Below are 17,881 nucleotides of genomic sequence, written 5' to 3' on the forward strand. Positions count from 1 at the left end.
ATTTTCGAACAATGGTTGTGTGTGACAAGCAATAAAGCGCATCACACTAAATGTGTTCCATAAGTGCCAAAACGCGCTTCGGAGGCCTTTTCTGAGCGAGTGGAGTGCTTTTTTGGACGTGGCACACATGTGCCATATATGGAGGAAATTTTGACCACAAAGCCTATAGGAAGCTTGTAATACATTATCACAGCGAGAGAAACACATTTTCTCATTTTAGCTGTAACTCCACAGCAGTGCTTCTCAACCACCTGAAACTGTGGCACATAGAACAGGATGCGAGGCTGCGTCAGGCACACTTGAAATGAGCCTCCTGGCACCTTCCACTGGCTCAATATGACACGCCGTATCATGCTTTACTTATAATGTGTTTGAGAGCGAATAAAGTGCATTTTCGAACAATGGTTGTGTGTGACAAGCAATAAAGCGCATCACACTAAATGTGTTCCATAAGTGCCAAAACGCGCTTCGGAGGCCTTTTCTGAGCGAGTGGAGTGCTTTTTTGGACGTGGCACACATGTGCCATATATGGAGGAAATTTTGACCACAAAGCCTATATATAGGTAGCTTGAAATACATTATCACAGCGAGAGAAACACATTTTCTCATTTTAGCTGTAACTCCACAACAGTGCTTCTCAGCCACCTGAAACTGTGGCACATAGAACAGGATGCGAAGCTGCGTCAGGCACACTTGGAATGAGCCTCCTGTCACCTTCCGCTGGCTCAATATGACACGCCGTATCATGCTTTACTCATAATGTGTTTGAGAGCGAATAAAGTGCATTTTCGAACAATGGTTGTGTGTGACAAGCAATAAAGCACATCACACTAAATGTGTTCCATAAGTGCCAAAACGCGCTTCGGAGACCTTTTCTGAGCGAGTGGAGTGCTTTTTTGGACGTGGTACACATGTACCATATATGGAGAAAATTTTGACCACAAAGCCTATAGGTAGCTTGAAATACATTATCACAGCGAGAGAAACACATTTTCTCATTTTAGCTGTAACTCCACAACAGTGCTTCTCAGCCATCTGAAACTGTGGCACATAGAACAGGATGCGAAGCTGCGTCAGGCACACTTGAAATGAGCCTCCTGGCACCTTCCGCTGGCTCAGTATGACACGCCGTATCATGCTTTACTTATAATGTGTTTGAGAGCGAATAAAGTGCATTTTCGAACAATGGTTGTGTGTGACAAGCAATAAAGCGCATCACACTAAATGTGTTCCATAAGTGCCAAAACGCGCTTCGGAGGCCTTTTCTGAGCGAGTGGAGTGCTTTTTTGGACGTGGCACACATGTGCCATATATGGAGAAAATTTTGACCACAAAGCCTATAGGTAGCTTGAAATACATTATCACAGCGAGAGAAACACATTTTCTCATTTTAGGTGTAACTCCACAGCAGTGCTTCTCAGCCACCTGAAACTGTGGCACATAGAACAGGATGCGAAGCTGCGTCAGGCACACTTGAATGGGCCTCCTGGCACCTTCCACTGGCTCAATATGACACGCCGTATCATGCTTTACTTATAATGTGTTTGAGAGCGAATAAAGTGCATTTTCGAACAATGGTTGTGTGTGACAAGCAATAAAGCGCATCACACTAAATGTGTTCCATAAGTGCCAAAACGCGCTTCGGAGGCCTTTTCTGAGCGAGTGGAGTGCTTTTTTGGACGTGGCACACATGTGCCATATATGGAGGAAATTTTGACCACAAAGCCTATAGGAAGCTTGTAATACATTATCACAGCGAGAGAAACACATTTTCTCATTTTAGCTGTAACTCCACAACAGTGCTTCTCAGCCACCTGAAACTGTGGCACATAGAACAGGATCCAAAGCTGCCTGAGGCACACTTGCAATGAGCCTCCTGGCACCTTCCGCTGGCTCAATATGACACGCCGTATCATGCTTTACTTATAATGTGTTTGAGAGCGAATAAAGTGCATTTTCGAACAATGGTTGTGTGTGACAAGCAATAAAGCACATCACACTAAATGTGTTCCATAAGTGCCAAAACGCGCTTCGGAGGCCTTTTCTGAGCGAGTGGAGTGCTTTTTTGGACGTGTCACACATGTGCCATATATGGAGAAAATTTTGACCACAAAGCCTATAGGAAGCTTGTAATACATTATCACAGCGAGAGAAACACATTTTCTCATTTTAGCTGTAACTCCACAACAGTGCTTCTCAGCCACCTGAAACTGTGGCACATAGAACAGGATCCAAAGCTGCGTGAGGCACACTTGCAATGAGCCTCCTGGCACCTTCCGCTGGCTCAATATGACACGCCGTATCATGCTTTACTTATAATGTGTTTGAGAGCGAATAAAGTGCATTTTCGAACAATGGTTGTGTGTGACAAGCAATAAAGCACATCACACTAAATGTGTTCCATAAGTGCCAAAACGCGCTTCGGAGGCCTTTTCTGAGCGAGTGGAGTGCTTTTTTGGACGTGTCACACAATGTGCCATATATGGAGAAAATTTTGACCACAAAGCCTATAGGAAGCTTGTAATACATTATCACAGCGAGAGAAACACATTTTCTCATTTTAGCTGTAACTCCACAGCAGTGCTTCTCAACCACCTGAAACTGTGGCACATAGAACAGGATGCGAGGCTGCGTCAGGCACACTTGAAATGAGCCTCCTGGCACCTTCCACTGGCTCAATATGACACGCCGTATCATGCTTTACTTATAATGTGTTTGAGAGCGAATAAAGTGCATTTTCGAACAATGGTTGTGTGTGACAAGCAATAAAGCACATCACACTAAATGTGTTCCATAAGTGCCAAAACGCGCTTCGGAGGCCTTTTCTGAGCGAGTGGAGTGCTTTTTTGGACGTGTCACACATGTGCCATATATGGAGAAAATTTTGACCACAAAGCCTATAGGAAGCTTGTAATACATTATCACAGCGAGAGAAACACATTTTCTCATTTTAGCTGTAACTCCACAGCAGTGCTTCTCAACCACCTGAAACTGTGGCACATAGAACAGGATGCGAGGCTGCGTCAGGCACACTTGAAATGAGCCTCCTGGCACCTTCCACTGGCTCAATATGACACGCCGTATCATGCTTTACTTATAATGTGTTTGAGAGCGAATAAAGTGCATTTTCGAACAATGGTTGTGTGTGACAAGCAATAAAGCGCATCACACTAAATGTGTTCCATAAGTGCCAAAACGCGCTTCGGAGGCCTTTTCTGAGCGAGTGGAGTGCTTTTTTGGACGTGGTACACATGTACCATATATGGAGAAAATTTTGACCACAAAGCCTATAGGTAGCTTGAAATACATTATCTCAGCGAGAGAAACACATTTTCTCATTTTAGCTGTAACTCCACAGCAGTGCTTCTCAGCCACCTGAAACTGTGGCACATAGAACAGGATGCGAAGCTGCGTCAGGCACACTTAAAATGAGCCTCCTGGCACCTTCCACTGGCTCAATATGACACGCCGTATCATGCTTTACTTATAATGTGTTTGAGAGCGAATAAAGTGCATTTTCGAACAATGGTTGTGTGTGACAAGCAATAAAGTGCATCACACTAAATGTGTTCCATAAGTGCCAAAACGCGCTTCGGAGGCCTTTTCTGAGCGAGTGGAGTGCTTTTTTTGGACGTGGCACACATGTGCCATATAGGGAGGAAATTTTGACCACAAAGCCTATAGGTAGCTTGAAATACATTATCACAGCGAGAGAAACACATTTTCTCATTTTAGCTGTAACTCCACAACAGTGCTTCTCAGCCACCTGAAACTGTGGCACATAGAACAGGATGCGAAGCTGCGTCAGGCACACTTGCAATGAGCCTCCTGTCACCTTCCGCTGGCTCAATATGACACGCCGTATCATGCTTTACTCATAATGTGTTTGAGAGCGAATAAAGTGCATTTTCGAACAATGGTTGTGTGTGACAAGCAATAAAGCACATCACACTAAATGTGTTCCATAAGTGCCAAAACGCGCTTCGGAGACCTTTTCTGAGCGAGTGGAGTGCTTTTTTGGACGTGGTACACATGTACCATATATGGAGAAAATTTTGACCACAAAGCCTATAGGTAGCTTGAAATACATTATCACAGCGAGAGAAACACATTTTCTCATTTTAGCTGTAACTCCACAGCAGTGCTTCTCAGCCACCTGAAACTGTGGCACATAGAACAGGATGCGAAGCTGCGTCAGGCACACTTGCAATGAGCCTCCTGGCACCTTCCACTGGCTCAATATGACACGCCGTATCATGCTTTACTTATAATGTGTTTGAGAGCGAATAAAGTGCATTTTCGAACAATGGTTGTGTGTGACAAGCAATAAAGCACATCACACTAAATGTGTTCCATAAGTGCCAAAACGCGCTTCGGAGGCCTTTTCTGAGCGAGTGGAGTGCTTTTTTGGACGTGTCACACATGTGCCATATATGGAGAAAATTTTGACCACAAAGCCTATAGGAAGCTTGTAATACATTATCACAGCGAGAGAAACACATTTTCTCATTTTAGCTGTAACTCCACAGCAGTGCTTCTCAACCACCTGAAACTGTGGCACATAGAACAGGATGCGAGGCTGCGTCAGGCACACTTGAAATGAGCCTCCTGGCACCTTCCACTGGCTCAATATGACACGCCGTATCATGCTTTACTTATAATGTGTTTGAGAGCGAATAAAGTGCATTTTCGAACAATGGTTGTGTGTGACAAGCAATAAAGCGCATCACACTAAATGTGTTCCATAAGTGCCAAAACGCGCTTCGGAGGCCTTTTCTGAGCGAGTGGAGTGCTTTTTTGGACGTGGTACACATGTACCATATATGGAGAAAATTTTGACCACAAAGCCTATAGGTAGCTTGAAATACATTATCTCAGCGAGAGAAACACATTTTCTCATTTTAGCTGTAACTCCACAACAGTGCTTCTCAGCCACCTGAAACTGTGGCACATAGAACAGGATGCGAAGCTGCGTCAGGCACACTTACAATGAGCCTCCTGGCACCTTCCACTGGCTCAATATGACACGCCGTATCATGCTTTACTTATAATGTGTTTGAGAGCGAATAAAGTGCATTTTCGAACAATGGTTGTGTGTGACAAGCAATAAAGTGCATCACACTAAATGTGTTCCATAAGTGCCAAAACGCGCTTCGGAGGCCTTTTCTGAGCGAGTGGAGTGCTTTTTTTGGACGTGGCACACATGTGCCATATAGGGAGGAAATTTTGACCACAAAGCCTATAGGTAGCTTGAAATACATTATCACAGCGAGAGAAACACATTTTCTCATTTTAGCTGTAACTCCACAACAGTGCTTCTCAGCCACCTGAAACTGTGGCACATAGAACAGGATGCGAAGCTGCGTCAGGCACACTTGCAATGAGCCTCCTGTCACCTTCCGCTGGCTCAATATGACACGCCGTATCATGCTTTACTCATAATGTGTTTGAGAGCGAATAAAGTGCATTTTCGAACAATGGTTGTGTGTGACAAGCAATAAAGCACATCACACTAAATGTGTTCCATAAGTGCCAAAACGCGCTTCGGAGACCTTTTCTGAGCGAGTGGAGTGCTTTTTTGGACGTGGTACACATGTACCATATATGGAGAAAATTTAGACCACAAAGCCTATAGGTAGCTTGAAATACATTATCACAGCGAGAGAAACACATTTTCTCATTTTAGCTGTAACTCCACAGCAGTGCTTCTCAGCCACCTGAAACTGTGGCACATAGAACAGGATGCGAAGCTGCGTCAGGCACACTTGCAATGAGCCTCCTGGCACCTTCCACTGGCTCAATATGACACGCCGTATCATGCTTTACTTATAATGTGTTTGAGAGCGAATAAAGTGCATTTTCGAACAATGGTTGTGTGTGACAAGCAATAAAGCACATCACACTAAATGTGTTCCATAAGTGCCAAAACGCGCTTCGGAGGCCTTTTCTGAGCGAGTGGAGTGCTTTTTTGGACGTGTCACACATGTGCCATATATGGAGAAAATTTTGACCACAAAGCCTATAGGAAGCTTGTAATACATTATCACAGCGAGAGAAACACATTTTCTCATTTTAGCTGTAACTCCACAGCAGTGCTTCTCAACCACCTGAAACTGTGGCACATAGAACAGGATGCGAGGCTGCGTCAGGCACACTTGAAATGAGCCTCCTGGCACCTTCCACTGGCTCAATATGACACGCCGTATCATGCTTTACTTATAATGTGTTTGAGAGCGAATAAAGTGCATTTTCGAACAATGGTTGTGTGTGACAAGCAATAAAGCGCATCACACTAAATGTGTTCCATAAGTGCCAAAACGCGCTTCGGAGGCCTTTTCTGAGCGAGTGGAGTGCTTTTTTGGACGTGGTACACATGTACCATATATGGAGAAAATTTTGACCACAAAGCCTATAGGTAGCTTGAAATACATTATCTCAGCGAGAGAAACACATTTTCTCATTTTAGCTGTAACTCCACAACAGTGCTTCTCAGCCACCTGAAACTGTGGCACATAGAACAGGATGCGAAGCTGCGTCAGGCACACTTGAATGGGCCTCCTGGCACCTTCCACTGGCTCAATATGACACGCCGTATCATGCTTTACTTATAATGTGTTTGAGAGCGAATAAAGTGCATTTTCGAACAATGGTTGTGTGTGACAAGCAATAAAGCACATCACACTAAATGTGTTCCATAAGTGCCAAAACGCGCTTCGGAGGCCTTTTCTGAGCGAGTGGAGTGCTTTTTTGGACGTGTCACACATGTGCCATATATGGAGAAAATTTTGACCACAAAGCCTATAGGAAGCTTGTAATACATTATCACAGCGAGAGAAACACATTTTCTCATTTTAGCTGTAACTCCACAGCAGTGCTTCTCAACCACCTGAAACTGTGGCACATAGAACAGGATGCGAGGCTGCGTCAGGCACACTTGAAATGAGCCTCCTGGCACCTTCCACTGGCTCAATATGACACGCCGTATCATGCTTTACTTATAATGTGTTTGAGAGCGAATAAAGTGCATTTTCGAACAATGGTTGTGTGTGACAAGCAATAAAGTGCATCACACTAAATGTGTTCCATAAGTGCCAAAACGCGCTTCGGAGGCCTTTTCTGAGCGAGTGGAGTGCTTTTTTGGACGTGGCACACATGTGCCATATATGGAGAAAATTTTGACCACAAAGCCTATAGGAAGCTTGTAATACATTATCACAGCGAGAGAAACACATTTTCTCATTTTAGCTGTAACTCCACAGCAGCTTTTCTCAACCACCTGAAACTGTGGCACATAGAACAGGATGCGAGGCTGCGTCAGGCACACTTGAAATGAGCCTCCTGGCACCTTCCACTGGCTCAATATGACACGCCGTATCATGCTTTACTTATAATGTGTTTGAGAGCGAATAAAGTGCATTTTCGAACAATGGTTGTGTGTGACAAGCAATAAAGCGCATCACACTAAATGTGTTCCATAAGTGCCAAAACGCGCTTCGGAGGCCTTTTCTGAGCGAGTGGAGTGCTTTTTTGGACGTGGTACACATGTACCATATATGGAGAAAATTTTGACCACAAAGCCTATAGGTAGCTTGAAATACATTATCTCAGCGAGAGAAACACATTTTCTCATTTTAGCTGTAACTCCACAGCAGTGCTTCTCAGCCACCTGAAACTGTGGCACATAGAACAGGATGCGAAGCTGCGTGAGGCACACTTGAAATGAGCCTCCTGGCACCTTCCGCTGGCTCAATATGACACGCCGTATCATGCTTTACTTATAATGTGTTTGAGAGCGAATAAAGTGCATTTTCGAACAATGGTTGTGTGTGACAAGCAATAAAGCGCATCACACTAAATGTGTTCCATAAGTGCCAAAACGCGCTTCGGAGGCCTTTTCTGAGCGAGTGGAGTGCTTTTTTGGACGTGTCACACATGTGCCATATATGGAGAAAATTTTGACCACAAAGCCTATAGGAAGCTTGTAATACATTATCACAGCGAGAGAAACACATTTTCTCATTTTAGCTGTAACTCCACAGCAGTGCTTCTCAACCACCTGAAACTGTGGCACATAGAACAGGATGCGAGGCTGCGTCAGGCACACTTGAAATGAGCCTCCTGGCACCTTCCACTGGCTCAATATGACACGCCGTATCATGCTTTACTTATAATGTGTTTGAGAGCGAATAAAGTGCATTTTCGAACAATGGTTGTGTGTGACAAGCAATAAAGTGCATCACACTAAATGTGTTCCATAAGTGCCAAAACGCGCTTCGGAGGCCTTTTCTGAGCGAGTGGAGTGCTTTTTTGGACGTGGCACACATGTGCCATATAGGGAGGAAATTTTGACCACAAAGCCTATAGGTAGCTTGAAATACATTATCACAGCGAGAGAAACACATTTTCTCATTTTAGCTGTAACTCCACAACAGTGCTTCTCAGCCACTTGAAATTGTGGCACATAGAACAGGATGCGAAGCTGCGTCAGGCACACTTGGAATGAGCCTCCTGTCACCTTCCGCTGGCTCAATATGACACGCCGTATCATGCTTTACTCATAATGTGTTTGAGAGCGAATAAAGTGCATTTTCAAACAATGGTTGTGTGTGACAAGCAATAAAGCACATCACACTAAATGTGTTCCATAAGTGCCAAAACGCGCTTCGGAGACCTTTTCTGAGCGAGTGGAGTGCTTTTTTGGACGTGGTACACATGTACCATATATGGAGAAAATTTTGACCACAAAGCCTATAGGTAGCTTGAAATACATTATCACAGCGAGAGAAACACATTTTCTCATTTTAGCTGTAACTCCACAGCAGTGCTTCTCAGCCACCTGAAACTGTGGCACATAGAACAGGATGCGAAGCTGCGTCAGGCACACTTGCAATGAGCCTCCTGGCACCTTCCACTGGCTCAATATGACACGCCGTATCATGCTTTACTTATAATGTGTTTGAGAGCGAATAAAGTGCATTTTCGAACAATGGTTGTGTGTGACAAGCAATAAAGCACATCACACTAAATGTGTTCCATAAGTGCCAAAACGCGCTTCGGAGGCCTTTTCTGAGCGAGTTGAGTGCTTTTTTGGACGTGTCACACATGTGCCATATATGGAGAAAATTTTGACCACAAAGCCTATAGGAAGCTTGTAATACATTATCACAGCGAGAGAAACACATTTTCTCATTTTAGCTGTAACTCCACAGCAGTGCTTCTCAACCACCTGAAACTGTGGCACATAGAACAGGATGCGAGGCTGCGTCAGGCACACTTGAAATGAGCCTCCTGGCACCTTCCACTGGCTCAATATGACACGCCGTATCATGCTTTACTTATAATGTGTTTGAGAGCGAATAAAGTGCATTTTCGAACAATGGTTGTGTGTGACAAGCAATAAAGCGCATCACACTAAATGTGTTCCATAAGTGCCAAAACGCGCTTCGGAGGCCTTTTCTGAGCGAGTGGAGTGCTTTTTTGGACGTGTCACACATGTGCCATATATGGAGAAAATTTTGACCACAAAGCCTATAGGAAGCTTGTAATACATTATCACAGCGAGAGAAACACATTTTCTCATTTTAGCTGTAACTCCACAGCAGTGCTTCTCAACCACCTGAAACTGTGGCACATAGAACAGGATGCGAGGCTGCGTCAGGCACACTTGAAATGAGCCTCCTGGCACCTTCCACTGGCTCAATATGACACGCCGTATCATGCTTTACTTATAATGTGTTTGAGAGCGAATAAAGTGCATTTTCGAACAATGGTTGTGTGTGACAAGCAATAAAGCGCATCACACTAAATGTGTTCCATAAGTGCCAAAACGCGCTTCGGAGGCCTTTTCTGAGCGAGTGGAGTGCTTTTTTGGACGTGGCACACATGTGCCATATATGGAGGAAATTTTGACCACAAAGCCTATAGGTAGCTTGAAATACATTATCACAGCGAGAGAAACACATTTTCTCATTTTAGCTGTAACTCCACAACAGTGCTTCTCAGCCACCTGAAACTGTGGCACATAGAACAGGATGCGAAGCTGCGTCAGGCACACTTGGAATGAGCCTCCTGTCACCTTCCGCTGGCTCAATATGACACGCCGTATCATGCTTTACTCATAATGTGTTTGAGAGCGAATAAAGTGCATTTTCGAACAATGGTTGTGTGTGACAAGCAATAAAGCACATCACACTAAATGTGTTCCATAAGTGCCAAAACGCGCTTCGGAGACCTTTTCTGAGCGAGTGGAGTGCTTTTTTGGACGTGGTACACATGTACCATATATGGAGAAAATTTTGACCACAAAGCCTATAGGTAGCTTGAAATACATTATCACAGCGAGAGAAACACATTTTCTCATTTTAGCTGTAACTCCACAACAGTGCTTCTCAGCCATCTGAAACTGTGGCACATAGAACAGGATGCGAAGCTGCGTCAGGCACACTTGAAATGAGCCTCCTGGCACCTTCCGCTGGCTCAGTATGACACGCCGTATCATGCTTTACTTATAATGTGTTTGAGAGCGAATAAAGTGCATTTTCGAACAATGGTTGTGTGTGACAAGCAATAAAGCGCATCACACTAAATGTGTTCCATAAGTGCCAAAACGCGCTTCGGAGGCCTTTTCTGAGCGAGTGGAGTGCTTTTTTGGACGTGTCACACATGTGCCATATATGGAGAAAATTTTGACCACAAAGCCTATAGGAAGCTTGTAATACATTATCACAGCGAGAGAAACACATTTTCTCATTTTAGCTGTAACTCCACAGCAGTGCTTCTCAACCACCTGAAACTGTGGCACATAGAACAGGATGCGAGGCTGCGTCAGGCACACTTGAAATGAGCCTCCTGGCACCTTCCACTGGCTCAATATGACACGCCGTATCATGCTTTACTTATAATGTGTTTGAGAGCGAATAAAGTGCATTTTCGAACAATGGTTGTGTGTGACAAGCAATAAAGCGCATCACACTAAATGTGTTCCATAAGTGCCAAAACGCGCTTCGGAGGCCTTTTCTGAGCGAGTGGAGTGCTTTTTTGGACGTGGTACACATGTACCATATATGGAGAAAATTTTGACCACAAAGCCTATAGGTAGCTTGAAATACATTATCTCAGCGAGAGAAACACATTTTCTCATTTTAGCTGTAACTCCACAACAGTGCTTCTCAGCCACCTGAAACTGTGGCACATAGAACAGGATGCGAAGCTGCGTCAGGCACACTTGAATGGGCCTCCTGGCACCTTCCACTGGCTCAATATGACACGCCGTATCATGCTTTACTTATAATGTGTTTGAGAGCGAATAAAGTGCATTTTCGAACAATGGTTGTGTGTGACAAGCAATAAAGCACATCACACTAAATGTGTTCCATAAGTGCCAAAACGCGCTTCGGAGGCCTTTTCTGAGCGAGTGGAGTGCTTTTTTGGACGTGTCACACATGTGCCATATATGGAGAAAATTTTGACCACAAAGCCTATAGGAAGCTTGTAATAAATTATCACAGCGAGAGAAACACATTTTCTCATTTTAGCTGTAACTCCACAGCAGTGCTTCTCAACCACCTGAAACTGTGGCACATAGAACAGGATGCGAGGCTGCGTCAGGCACACTTGAAATGAGCCTCCTGGCACCTTCCACTGGCTCAATATGACACGCCGTATCATGCTTTACTTATAATGTGTTTGAGAGCGAATAAAGTGCATTTTCGAACAATGGTTGTGTGTGACAAGCAATAAAGTGCATCACACTAAATGTGTTCCATAAGTGCCAAAACGCGCTTCGGAGGCCTTTTCTGAGCGAGTGGAGTGCTTTTTTGGACGTGGCACACATGTGCCATATATGGAGAAAATTTTGACCACAAAGCCTATAGGAAGCTTGTAATACATTATCACAGCGAGAGAAACACATTTTCTCATTTTAGCTGTAACTCCACAGCAGCTTTTCTCAACCACCTGAAACTGTGGCACATAGAACAGGATGCGAGGCTGCGTCAGGCACACTTGAAATGAGCCTCCTGGCACCTTCCACTGGCTCAATATGACACGCCGTATCATGCTTTACTTATAATGTGTTTGAGAGCGAATAAAGTGCATTTTCGAACAATGGTTGTGTGTGACAAGCAATAAAGCGCATCACACTAAATGTGTTCCATAAGTGCCAAAACGCGCTTCGGAGGCCTTTTCTGAGCGAGTGGAGTGCTTTTTTGGACGTGGTACACATGTACCATATATGGAGAAAATTTTGACCACAAAGCCTATAGGTAGCTTGAAATACATTATCTCAGCGAGAGAAACACATTTTCTCATTTTAGCTGTAACTCCACAGCAGTGCTTCTCAGCCACCTGAAACTGTGGCACATAGAACAGGATGCGAAGCTGCGTGAGGCACACTTGAAATGAGCCTCCTGGCACCTTCCGCTGGCTCAATATGACACGCCGTATCATGCTTTACTTATAATGTGTTTGAGAGCGAATAAAGTGCATTTTCGAACAATGGTTGTGTGTGACAAGCAATAAAGCGCATCACACTAAATGTGTTCCATAAGTGCCAAAACGCGCTTCGGAGGCCTTTTCTGAGCGAGTGGAGTGCTTTTTTGGACGTGTCACACATGTGCCATATATGGAGAAAATTTTGACCACAAAGCCTATAGGAAGCTTGTAATACATTATCACAGCGAGAGAAACACATTTTCTCATTTTAGCTGTAACTCCACAGCAGTGCTTCTCAACCACCTGAAACTGTGGCACATAGAACAGGATGCGAGGCTGCGTCCGGCACACTTGAAATGAGCCTCCTGGCACCTTCCACTGGCTCAATATGACACGCCGTATCATGCTTTACTTATAATGTGTTTGAGAGCGAATAAAGTGCATTTTCGAACAATGGTTGTGTGTGACAAGCAATAAAGCGCATCACACTAAATGTGTTCCATAAGTGCCAAAACGCGCTTCGGAGGCCTTTTCTGAGCGAGTGGAGTGCTTTTTTGGACGTGGCACACATGTGCCATATAGGGAGGAAATTTTGACCACAAAGCCTATAGGTAGCTTGAAATACATTATCACAGCGAGAGAAACACATTTTCTCATTTTAGCTGTAACTCCACAACAGTGCTTCTCAGCCACTTGAAATTGTGGCACATAGAACAGGATGCGAAGCTGCGTCAGGCACACTTGGAATGAGCCTCCTGTCACCTTCCGCTGGCTCAATATGACACGCCGTATCATGCTTTACTCATAATGTGTTTGAGAGCGAATAAAGTGCATTTTCGAACAATGGTTGTGTGTGACAAGCAATAAAGCACATCACACTAAATGTGTTCCATAAGTGCCAAAACGCGCTTCGGAGACCTTTTCTGAGCGAGTGGAGTGCTTTTTTGGACGTGGTACACATGTACCATATATGGAGAAAATTTTGACCACAAAGCCTATAGGTAGCTTGAAATACATTATCACAGCGAGAGAAACACATTTTCTCATTTTAGCTGTAACTCCACAGCAGTGCTTCTCAGCCACCTGAAACTGTGGCACATAGAACAGGATGCGAAGCTGCGTCAGGCACACTTGCAATGAGCCTCCTGGCACCTTCCACTGGCTCAATATGACACGCCGTATCATGCTTTACTTATAATGTGTTTGAGAGCGAATAAAGTGCATTTTCGAACAATGGTTGTGTGTGACAAGCAATAAAGCACATCACACTAAATGTGTTCCATAAGTGCCAAAACGCGCTTCGGAGGCCTTTTCTGAGCGAGTTGAGTGCTTTTTTGGACGTGTCACACATGTGCCATATATGGAGAAAATTTTGACCACAAAGCCTATAGGAAGCTTGTAATACATTATCACAGCGAGAGAAACACATTTTCTCATTTTAGCTGTAACTCCACAGCAGTGCTTCTCAACCACCTGAAACTGTGGCACATAGAACAGGATGCGAGGCTGCGTCAGGCACACTTGAAATGAGCCTCCTGGCACCTTCCACTGGCTCAATATGACACGCCGTATCATGCTTTACTTATAATGTGTTTGAGAGCGAATAAAGTGCATTTTCGAACAATGGTTGTGTGTGACAAGCAATAAAGCGCATCACACTAAATGTGTTCCATAAGTGCCAAAACGCGCTTCGGAGGCCTTTTCTGAGCGAGTGGAGTGCTTTTTTGGACGTGTCACACATGTGCCATATATGGAGAAAATTTTGACCACAAAGCCTATAGGAAGCTTGTAATACATTATCACAGCGAGAGAAACACATTTTCTCATTTTAGCTGTAACTCCACAGCAGTGCTTCTCAACCACCTGAAACTGTGGCACATAGAACAGGATGCGAGGCTGCGTCAGGCACACTTGAAATGAGCCTCCTGGCACCTTCCACTGGCTCAATATGACACGCCGTATCATGCTTTACTTATAATGTGTTTGAGAGCGAATAAAGTGCATTTTCGAACAATGGTTGTGTGTGACAAGCAATAAAGCGCATCACACTAAATGTGTTCCATAAGTGCCAAAACGCGCTTCGGAGGCCTTTTCTGAGCGAGTGGAGTGCTTTTTTGGACGTGGCACACATGTGCCATATATGGAGAAAATTTTGACCACAAAGCCTATAGGTAGCTTGAAATACATTATCACAGCGAGAGAAACACATTTTCTCATTTTAGCTGTAACTCCACAACAGTGCTTCTCAGCCACCTGAAACTGTGGCACATAGAACAGGATGCGAAGCTGCGTCAGGCACACTTGGAATGAGCCTCCTGTCACCTTCCGCTGGCTCAATATGACACGCCGTATCATGCTTTACTCATAATGTGTTTGAGAGCGAATAAAGTGCATTTTCGAACAATGGTTGTGTGTGACAAGCAATAAAGCACATCACACTAAATGTGTTCCATAAGTGCCAAAACGCGCTTCGGAGACCTTTTCTGAGCGAGTGGAGTGCTTTTTTGGACGTGGTACACATGTACCATATATGGAGAAAATTTTGACCACAAAGCCTATAGGTAGCTTGAAATACATTATCACAGCGAGAGAAACACATTTTCTCATTTTAGCTGTAACTCCACAACAGTGCTTCTCAGCCATCTGAAACTGTGGCACATAGAACAGGATGCGAAGCTGCGTCAGGCACACTTGAAATGAGCCTCCTGGCACCTTCCGCTGGCTCAGTATGACACGCCGTATCATGCTTTACTTATAATGTGTTTGAGAGCGAATAAAGTGCATTTTCGAACAATGGTTGTGTGTGACAAGCAATAAAGCGCATCACACTAAATGTGTTCCATAAGTGCCAAAACGCGCTTCGGAGGCCTTTTCTGAGCGAGTGGAGTGCTTTTTTGGACGTGGCACACATGTGCCATATATGGAGAAAATTTTGACCACAAAGCCTATAGGTAGCTTGAAATACATTATCACAGCGAGAGAAACACATTTTCTCATTTTAGGTGTAACTCCACAGCAGTGCTTCTCAGCCACCTGAAACTGTGGCACATAGAACAGGATGCGAAGCTGCGTCAGGCACACTTGAATGGGCCTCCTGGCACCTTCCACTGGCTCAATATGACACGCCGTATCATGCTTTACTTATAATGTGTTTGAGAGCGAATAAAGTGCATTTTCGAACAATGGTTGTGTGTGACAAGCAATAAAGCGCATCACACTAAATGTGTTCCATAAGTGCCAAAACGCGCTTCGGAGGCCTTTTCTGAGCGAGTGGAGTGCTTTTTTGGACGTGGCACACATGTGCCATATATGGAGGAAATTTTGACCACAAAGCCTATAGGAAGCTTGTAATACATTATCACAGCGAGAGAAACACATTTTCTCATTTTAGCTGTAACTCCACAGCAGTGCTTCTCAACCACCTGAAACTGTGGCACATAGAACAGGATGCGAGGCTGCGTCAGGCACACTTGAAATGAGCCTCCTGGCACCTTCCACTGGCTCAATATGACACGCCGTATCATGCTTTACTTATAATGTCTTTGAGAGCGAATAAAGTGCATTTTCGAACAATGGTTGTGTGTGACAAGCAATAAAGCGCATCACACTAAATGTGTTCCATAAGTCCCAAAACGCGCTTCGGAGGCCTTTTCTGAGCGAGTGGAGTGCTTTTTTGGACGTGGCACACATGTGCCATATATGGAGGAAATTTTGACCACAAAGCCTATATATAGGTAGCTTGAAATACATTATCACAGCGAGAGAAACACATTTTCTCATTTTAGCTGTAACTCCACAACAGTGCTTCTCAGCCACCTGAAACTGTGGCACATAGAACAGGATGCGAAGCTGCGTCAGGCACACTTGGAATGAGCCTCCTGTCACCTTCCGCTGGCTCAATATGACACGCCGTATCATGCTTTACTCATAATGTGTTTGAGAGCGAATAAAGTGCATTTTCGAACAATGGTTGTGTGTGACAAGCAATAAAGCACATCACACTAAATGTGTTCCATAAGTGCCAAAACGCGCTTCGGAGACCTTTTCTGAGCGAGTGGAGTGCTTTTTTGGACGTGGTACACATGTACCATATATGGAGAAAATTTTGACCACAAAGCCTATAGGTAGCTTGAAATACATTATCACAGCGAGAGAAACACATTTTCTCATTTTAGCTGTAACTCCACAACAGTGCTTCTCAGCCATCTGAAACTGTGGCACATAGAACAGGATGCGAAGCTGCGTCAGGCACACTTGAAATGAGCCTCCTGGCACCTTCCGCTGGCTCAGTATGACACGCCGTATCATGCTTTACTTATAATGTGTTTGAGAGCGAATAAAGTGCATTTTCGAACAATGGTTGTGTGTGACAAGCAATAAAGCGCATCACACTAAATGTGTTCCATAAGTGCCAAAACGCGCTTCGGAGGCCTTTTCTGAGCGAGTGGAGTGCTTTTTTGGACGTGGCACACATGTGCCATATATGGAGAAAATTTTGACCACAAAGCCTATAGGTAGCTTGAAATACATTATCACAGCGAGAGAAACACATTTTCTCATTTTAGGTGTAACTCCACAGCAGTGCTTCTCAGCCACCTGAAACTGTGGCACATAGAACAGGATGCGAAGCTGCGTCAGGCACACTTGAATGGGCCTCCTGGCACCTTCCACTGGCTCAATATGACACGCCGTATCATGCTTTACTTATAATGTGTTTGAGAGCGAATAAAGTGCATTTTCGAACAATGGTTGTGTGTGACAAGCAATAAAGCACATCACACTAAATGTGTTCCATAAGTGCCAAAACGCGCTTCGGAGGCCTTTTCTGAGCGAGTGGAGTGCTTTTTTGGACGTGTCACACATGTGCCATATATGGAGAAAATTTTGACCACAAAGCCTATAGGAAGCTTGTAATACATTATCACAGCGAGAGAAACACATTTTCTCATTTTAGCTGTAACTCCACAGCAGTGCTTCTCAACCACCTGAAACTGTGGCACATAGAACAGGATGCGAGGCTGCGTCAGGCACACTTGAAATGAGCCTCCTGGCACCTTCCACTGGCTCAATATGACACGCCGTATCATGCTTTACTTATAATGTGTTTGAGAGCGAATAAAGTGCATTTTCGAACAATGGTTGTGTGTGACAAGCAATAAAGCGCATCACACTAAATGTGTTCCATAAGTGCCAAAACGCGCTTCGGAGGCCTTTTCTGAGCGAGTGGAGTGCTTTTTTGGACGTGGCACACATGTGCCATATATGGAGAAAATTTTGACCACAAAGCCTATAGGTAGCTTGAAATACATTATCACAGCGAGAGAAACACATTTTCTCATTTTAGGTGTAACTCCACAGCAGTGCTTCTCAGCCACCTGAAACTGTGGCACATAGAACAGGATGCGAAGCTGCGTCAGGCACACTTGAATGGGCCTCCTGGCACCTTCCA

The sequence above is a fragment of the Doryrhamphus excisus genome, linkage group LG15 (assembly GCF_037039965.1).
Source record: "Doryrhamphus excisus strain RoL-2023G ecotype Guam linkage group LG15, RoL_Dexc_Guam_v1.1, whole genome shotgun sequence".
NCBI classification, from domain to species: Eukaryota; Metazoa; Chordata; class Actinopteri; order Syngnathiformes; family Syngnathidae; genus Doryrhamphus; species Doryrhamphus excisus.